Source organism: Branchiostoma lanceolatum, chromosome 9 (genome assembly GCF_035083965.1).
Source record: "Branchiostoma lanceolatum isolate klBraLanc5 chromosome 9, klBraLanc5.hap2, whole genome shotgun sequence".
NCBI lineage: Eukaryota > Metazoa > Chordata > Leptocardii > Amphioxiformes > Branchiostomatidae > Branchiostoma > Branchiostoma lanceolatum.
In genome coordinates, this window is record NC_089730.1 from 4696742 (window position 1) to 4705061 (window position 8320).

An 8320-nucleotide genomic window follows, 5' to 3' on the forward strand; every position below is an offset into this window, starting at 1 on the left:
CCCTGGCATGTGTCTATGATCTGTAGCTAAGCCTAAACTACATAAAAAGAATGCGGTACCGTTGTCATAAACATAACACCAGCGCAGCAAAACGACCTGATGAGTGGGTCTGTCCGTGGAACGGGTCGGGCTGAGAACAGAACATGTCAGCAGAAATGCCAACATGCTCCAACAGAGCGGCCGCATGATCATCTACTGGCTCAAACTTGAAGTCGGGAAACGGGTTGGGCTGTGTTAGAAATCCTATTGTTGAAACGCCAACATGCTTGAGAAACTGGTCACCGAAATTCGCCATTACTGACTCCTTAGAGATCAAGTTGGGGAATGAATCTTGGCCAGACAATCCAGAATTCCTCACCCAAAAGACAATGGCATTGTCATGCCAGCAAAGTGTTGTAAAAACTTGAGAAGAAGCAAGTACATATTTCACACAAGGCTGTCATGAAGTCATGAATGAGGACAAAAGGGAGAAAATTAGAGAAATGCAGCTGTAAATTCCCAAAGAGGTATTGTAGCTTGGCAAAACCAAGTCCTTGGCAAAACCAAGGGGGTTGGCAAAACAAACCAAGGACATACAATATAATGTCCTTGAACAAACCAAGAATTTGACTTGTGTAAATGTGTGTATTTTGCTTCGGAAGAGGGTCATGTCCTAAGTAAGTTAAAGGATGGGCGGATTGCTCGTTTATGTGGATTTGGTACAGCCCCGCACCCCCCTCGGATTTTGTTGGCAGCCCTCGGGCTCCGCCCTCGGGCTACCAACAAAATCCTTGGGAGGGCGGGGCTGTACCAAATCCACATAAACTCGCCCCGCCCATCCTTTAACTATTACGTCGGCGAGCGGTGGAGAGTGAATTTATAAGACCCGCTAATCAGATGCCCGCAGATTACAATTGGTGGGCGCGCTGCCGTCCGATTGGTTCTCGGGCTGAAATCCGAGCTTGCGATTGGTCAGGTTTCGTGTCTCCACGATCCGGTTTTTGCAGCAAGCTCGGCACTTTTGGGGATAGCGAATGAACGATGCTTGCGCTATAGAATGGCAATGGGCTACATACACTCGGGCAAACGCTCGTGAGTCTAGCCATACAGTGGCAACAAGGCATTCGTCTACTTCATTGCTCAATAAGGTTGTCAATAAAGCAATTGCTCAGTAAAGCAACAAACATACAAGATCGCCTTAGCCTGCCTCGGCGAAATTCTGTCTGCCTGTGCGTGTGTGCGTCTATCCACCCATTCTTTTGGTGGTGGTCTGTCTGTGTGTTGGGGGGGGGGGGGTCTTTTGATAGATTTTTTTTCTATCTTATATATGTTATTTCATTCCTTTTCTCTGAGAGCATATGGTGTGTGGAAAAGTGATAACTTTGATGTGATTGACATAGTTCTTTTGTTAGGATGTGGGTGGCCCTGAAAAGGGCCGGGGTTTTCAGAAACTTGGACGGTCGGATCTTCACTTCTTCTTGGGCTTTGCCGCCTTCTTGGCAGGCGCTGCCTTCTTGGCGGCCGGCTTCTTTTTTGGCGTCTTCTTGGCCGGTTTCTTGGCGACTGGTTTCTTGGCCGGAGTTTTCTTGGTCTTCTTGGCGGCCGGCTTCTTGGCCTTCTTGGGGGTGGTAGCCTTCTTGGCCGCGGTCTTCTTCGGCTTGGCGGTCTTGGGCTTGGCGGCCTTCTTGGCCGCGGGTTTCTTGACCGGCTTCTTGGCGGCAGGTTTCTTGGCGGCCTTCTCGGCGGCTTTCTTGGCTGCCACGTTGATTTTGAAGGATCCCGACGCCCCCGTACCTTTCACCTGAACGAGGGTGCCCTTCTCTACCAAGGCTTTCAGGGCGCGCTTGATGAAGTGTCCCTTCTTCTCCACGTCGAACTTGTAGTTGCCGGCGATGTACTTCTTGATGGCCAAGAGGGAAGAACCTTTGCGGTCCTTGAGCGCTTCCAGGGCCGCCGTGACCATGGCGGTGGTGGGCGGGTGAGCCGCAGGGGCCTTGGGCGCCTTCTTGGCCTTCTTTGGGGACGATGCTGGGGCGGACATGTTAGCTTGCTTTGTCTGCGACGGACGTGCAAATGAACCCGACATCTTGTCAAACTGGCGTGAAGTAGCGACGGTGCGGACGTGATCGGAAACGTCGTAGCCTGTCCGCGTCTTACTGTCTGTCTCGGCCAAATTTGTGTTTCTTTTCTAACTTTACGGTTGAATTTCTCCCTTCCCGAGTATCAAAATTGATACTGACTCGGTTTCTGTACAAGAGGACATGTCCAACTTACTAATTTGATGGAAACGGCTGGTCGCTAGCCCTCAGATATTGAGATATTTGCCATACTTTTCAGTAAGCACGCCGTGCGACGGCTGATCGAGTTTGCATGCAGAGAAACGAGCGAGCGCACATGAATTGATGAACACGCCCGGACTTTTGTTGACGCAGATATATCATATTTGAGCCAAGCAACTTCACTACGCGTGAACGAGCAGAGATCGACAAGATATAGATCATAAGTAACTTTGATACAAAACACACACTCCAAAACACACCGTTCAATCATATTCTTCACACGTATATACCAAGAAAATAAACATATATACTACGCTTCACACGCATTTATTAGTATCCAACCGTGCACACATCTTTGCAGAACATCTCTCAACAAGACTATCACTAGCACTACAAAGAAAAACGTGGGGACCACCATACTAGTTCATTGTTGTGTGTTTGCATGACCGGCTTGGGTCTGTCTTTGGTATTATGCTCGTTGTTCGAGTCAGGTGTGTACATGTGTTCGTTGTGAGAAGATACAGCTCTTTTGGGGAGATTTGGGTGGCCCTGAAAAGGGCCGGGGTTTGTCGATGGTCAGATCCTGCTTTAGCCGCCGAAGCCGTACAGCGTGCGGCCTTGGCGTTTCAGAGCGTAGACAACGTCCATGGCGGTCACCGTCTTGCGCTTGGCGTGCTCGGTGTAGGTCACCGCGTCGCGGATCACATTCTCAAGGAACACCTTCAGAACGCCTCGGGTCTCCTCGTAGATCAACCCGGAGATGCGCTTCACGCCGCCACGACGGGCAAGACGACGGATAGCCGGCTTAGTGATACCCTGGATGTTGTCGCGAAGAACCTTGCGGTGACGCTTGGCGCCTCCCTTTCCGAGCCCCTTGCCTCCTTTGCCGCGTCCAGACATGATGATTACGATGTTCTTGACGATACAGAACGAGAATGGATCAGCAGGCCTGACGGAGTCGCATTAATAACCGCCCTGCGGACCTGCGCGTAGTCCTGGCCGCCGCCACCACTAGCCAATGGGAAGCAAGCCACTAGCCAAGCAAGACAATGCTACGCGGAGGATTTGACACCGACAAGACAAACATCTTGTCGGGAAAACACGAAAGCAGAAGAAAATAAAATAAAGCAAAGAAAACGGATGAATTTGCTCGAAACACAGTAAGCTAGTGGTAATGATATCAATGCTGAAAGCACGCAACGAACGCACGCACGCACACACCGACAGACAGACAGACAGACAGACACACACACACACACACACACCGTTGTCGATCAGACGTTTGATTACACTTGTGCGACATTGCTTACTAGTGTATGTTTATGGCGTTTTGACTGGAAAAGGAACGCCGATCGACGGCCAATTCATTGTTCTACGTGTTCTAAGGAACGTCACAGACGACAGTTGTTCCAGAAGTAGGCATGTCGAACCTCCGCGTTTTTCCATTAGAACGCGGCAGCGCGTGAGGCAGTAAATGTCTTTTAAAAAATCTTAAAAATCAACCGTTTGTATTTTGCCAATGAAAATCGTTGTCAATAATCTATGGAAGGTTTGCTATCACACTATCATCTTTTTAGTTGAAAATATCCATCGAACAAGGAGCTAAAAATCATCTAAGTTGGCGATGCAGCCGGAAAACCGCCCCGTTCTGACGCCGCGAACGCGGCACGCGATTTTGAGGCCCGCCCGGCGGAAGTCCCATTTTCAACTCAAAAGCCACAAGCCGGTGTAGCACGGAGAACTATGGGAATGGTTTCAGGTGAAAGGGCAGAGATCAAGGTTCACTCCAGTGGTGGGACAAAATTTCTACGTGATTCTAGGCGGGAGATATGGAAGAAATGGGAGAAACCTCCAGAAGTAAGTGGACATTTTTGCTATTTTTCTTGAACTTAGCAACTTTGTCCCTATACTGTCGCAAATATAGATATAATATGGTTATCATGGTGTAGTTTTTGGTTCTATTTAGGCGAGTTTGGCTTGTGGGTTTAGCGATACATTTTGAGAGTTTTTTTCGACAGCCCGAAAAATGACGTGCGCTGTGTGCGCATACGTGACGGGGGAGGGGGGCGTGAGATCGCACACTTTGTATGTGCTCGAAATTGAACTTATTGTCATAAATCCTGCGCTATTTAACCGTAGAATGGTCATATATTTTATGCTGAATGTAATATACCTTTCATATCCGATGATATGGCATACTTTGGACGCAACAAACAATTTTCCACTGTCGTAATTATGTTGTGTATATACACTAGCGTTACGATCACACAGTCCGAATTTGTCACACAGTTGTATGATCTTCATTCAGATGTCCTTTATTGATTTTCCAGTGGATACAAATGTGGCATATCTGGTACAGCTATATATCCAGAGAACGTGGGCTGCCTTCAAGCAAACTTGAACAAGTTGAAGATACCACAAACATCAGATCAAGTGCTTGGTGACTAGAATTCAATTTCCTTCTTCAAATTTTCGAAGGGAGAAGCTACTTCAGGAGAATAACTTGAACACTAAATTAATTACTGATACTGTACTAGTCAGAAAGTAAGTTGTAAGTCTGCAGTACTGTAGGTACATTATTATCTGTACCAATCAGAGATCTTATTAGAATGGGTAACATAGGTATTGATACTTATAATTAGCACAATACTATTATCATTCTGATTGATCATGATGTTAATTACCATATTTAACTAATTAAGCATTGGAATATTAAATTTTTTAAAGTAAAGATATTGTTAGGAACCTGTTTCAGCAAGCTTACAACATCAGTGAGTTCATGTAGCAGCCAATATCAGTATCAATAACAATGTATGCCTTTTACTATATATGCCTCATTAGTTTATTGCCAATTAACACATCTTCATATAGATCTATTATTGCTCCTGTTGTAAAAATTCCTGTACTTAAGTCAACATGTAATGTAGGTTAACAGTTGAAAGTTGTTTTAGGGAATAGGTAGTACAAATAGGGATAAGTAAAACAACTTGTTGTACATGTGTATTTGAGGATCAGTTCAGTTCATCCTCTGTTGAGGATAATTACCCTCATTTGCATATCTTGCAATTAGCGAAGACTGCAAAAATACATTATTCTCATAATGATCTGTTCAACAACAGGATAGTTGGAACATGTAGTTCCTTCTTCAGTTTTCAGCATGTTTAGAAATGTATGTTAATTGATTGGCACTATTGTGGATGAATAAATTAGTTAGGGTTAATTAGGGCTAATTAAGATAAGATACTGAATATAGGTCAAAAATAAAACATGACAGTCTGTCCAGTTACATTATATTTAAATGCTGAAAATTTGAACAATATTGGTCAAAGTGTTTAACAGTTACATTAAAACGTATGTAAATAACTGTGGACTTGTGGTAATTTCTGGTGCCATGTTGAGGTCAATCATTCCCATAGGGCCAATAGATAAGCGTCTTCTAATGAAAACGTCCAACTTTTCAACTTTGAAAAATTCTGAAAAATTTCAACTTTGTCCGATTTTGACAGGATAAAAAGCATATTAAGCGGAAGAATCTGATCTGTACTTTGGCAACAATTTCAGCAAGTTATATCTTACCAAAAAAAATGGTGTGACATGCCTACCAGAAGGCAAGGGGCGCAAGCTTGTTGTTGCGTCACCTTTGCTCGGTGTAATAAGAACGTGTGCAGACTTTTATTACGTCAAAATTCTCTTTCTTTGTTTGTTTTCTGTCATGATCATTCTGTTGTTTTTGTAGTTGTTGTGTGTTTTCCAGGTCAGTTCTGTACTGTTTTATGTCGCCTGCGATCCCAGGTTAGTGGCGTGTGCGGGGGTAGTGTGTAGTCGCTGTTTCGACTAGAATGTGATTGCTATAGCTCTTTTGTGAGGATGTGGGTGGCCTTGAAAAAGGCCGGGATTTTGTCGTGCAGAGGCGTCGGTCGATTTACTTGGAGCTGGTGTACTTGGTGACGGCCTTGGTTCCCTCGCTGACGGCGTGCTTGGCCAGCTCGCCCGGCAACAGGAGTCGCACGGCGGTCTGGATCTCGCGGCTGCTGATGGTGGAGCGCTTGTTGTAGTGAGCCAGTCGAGAAGCTTCGGCAGCGATTCTCTCGAAAATGTCGTTGACGAAGGAGTTCATGATGCCCATGGCCTTGCTAGAGACGCCGGTGTCGGGGTGCACCTGCTTGAGCACCTTGTAGATGTAGACGCCGAAGGTTTCCCTTCTCTTTCTCCTCCTTCCGCGCTTCTTATCTCCTGCGGGCCTGGCCTTGCCAGCTTTCTTGGCGGCTTTTCCACTTGGTGGCATGACGAAGACGTTCTTGGCGTGTTAAGACAGCAAAGAATATAATCGCACTCGTCTCGGCCTGGCCTTTATATGGGAGAACAATGCAAATTTGGGGATTGTCTAGTCCAAGGCGCGGACGTGGTAGAACCTCTCCCCGAGAGTTAGCTCTCTCTCTATTGGTTCGCTGTCGGAAGCCGTGAATCCAGCAGCGGGGTATAAAGTGTTTGGACAGGAGGTAATTCCTCTTCATTCTCTCATTCTTTCTGCCGTTTGACGTAAATCAATCGACTACTACAAGATGTCTGGACGTGGCAAAGGTGGCAAGGCACGCGCCAAGGCCAAGAGCCGTTCTTCCCGTGCGGGTCTCCAGTTCCCGGTCGGTCGGGTGCATCGCTTCCTGCGCAAGGGAAACTACGCCCAGCGCGTGGGTGCCGGCGCACCGGTGTACCTGGCGGCCGTGCTGGAGTACCTGACGGCCGAGATCCTGGAGCTGGCCGGTAACGCTGCCCGCGACAACAAGAAGACCAGAATCATCCCCCGTCACCTTCAACTGGCCGTCCGCAACGACGAGGAGTTGAACAAGCTGCTGGGCGGCGTGACCATCGCACAGGGCGGCGTTCTGCCCAACATCCACGCCGTGCTTCTGCCCAAGAAGACAAGCAAGGCTCAGTAATGTCCGGACGAAAGAAACAGAACCCCGGCCCTTTTCAGGGCCACCCACATCCTCTCGAAAGAACTGTATTCTCTTCACACTGAATCAAACTGCACAATGCAATTGGATACGAATGGATATAAACACACGCATACAGTACATCTGTCGAGACTAAGACAATCTAGCAGTAAAAGGAACCTTACATATGACATATCCCAGTCCAAGATAGCTGACAGACAATTAAAGTAATTCGTGAGCAAGACTGCATCACACAAGTACTGACCGCAATACGGTACTTAGACGGCACGCATCTTACAAGTTTGTCGTTTAAGACCAGCTGACATATATGTATATCATATGTGTGTGCAGGTTTTATGTTCGCGACCGGATGCACGTGGTCATATAACATTCTCTAATGTTAATAAAGTCATTACACTGTCGGCTGAATTGATTTGCGTGTACAGGTATAGGGTGTGTGCGTGTGTGTGTGTGTGTGTGTGTGGGGGGGGGGGGGGGTGATGTGCGAGTCGTGAGTAATTGTATTTCAGGCGCAACAACTGCGTCTGTTTAAAGAAAGGTGAAGGATATAGATCTTTCTGGGATATGTGGGTGGCCCTGAAAAGGGCCGGGGTTGTTGATGTTGTTTTCGGTCCGCCTTAGGCTCGCTCCCCTCGGATACGGCGGGCGAGCTGGATGTCCTTGGGCATGATGGTGACGCGCTTGGCGTGGATGGCGCACAGGTTGGTGTCCTCGAAGAGACCGACTAGGTAGGCCTCGCTGGCTTCCTGCAGGGCCATGACCGCCGAGCTCTGGAAGCGCAGGTCGGTCTTGAAGTCCTGGGCGATCTCGCGCACCAGGCGCTGGAAGGGCAGCTTGCGGATGAGCAGCTCGGTGGACTTCTGGTAGCGACGGATCTCTCTGAGGGCCACGGTGCCGGGCCTGTAGCGGTGAGGCTTCTTGACGCCGCCGGTAGCCGGTGCGCTCTTGCGCGCGGCCTTGGTTGCCAGCTGCTTCCTGGGGGCTTTGCCACCGGTGGACTTACGGGCGGTCTGCTTGGTACGTGCCATGTCGAACGAACGGATGAACTTCGTCTACGCTCAAGTGCAAGACAATAACAAAAGTAGTCGGCGAGCGTTGGAGGTTGAA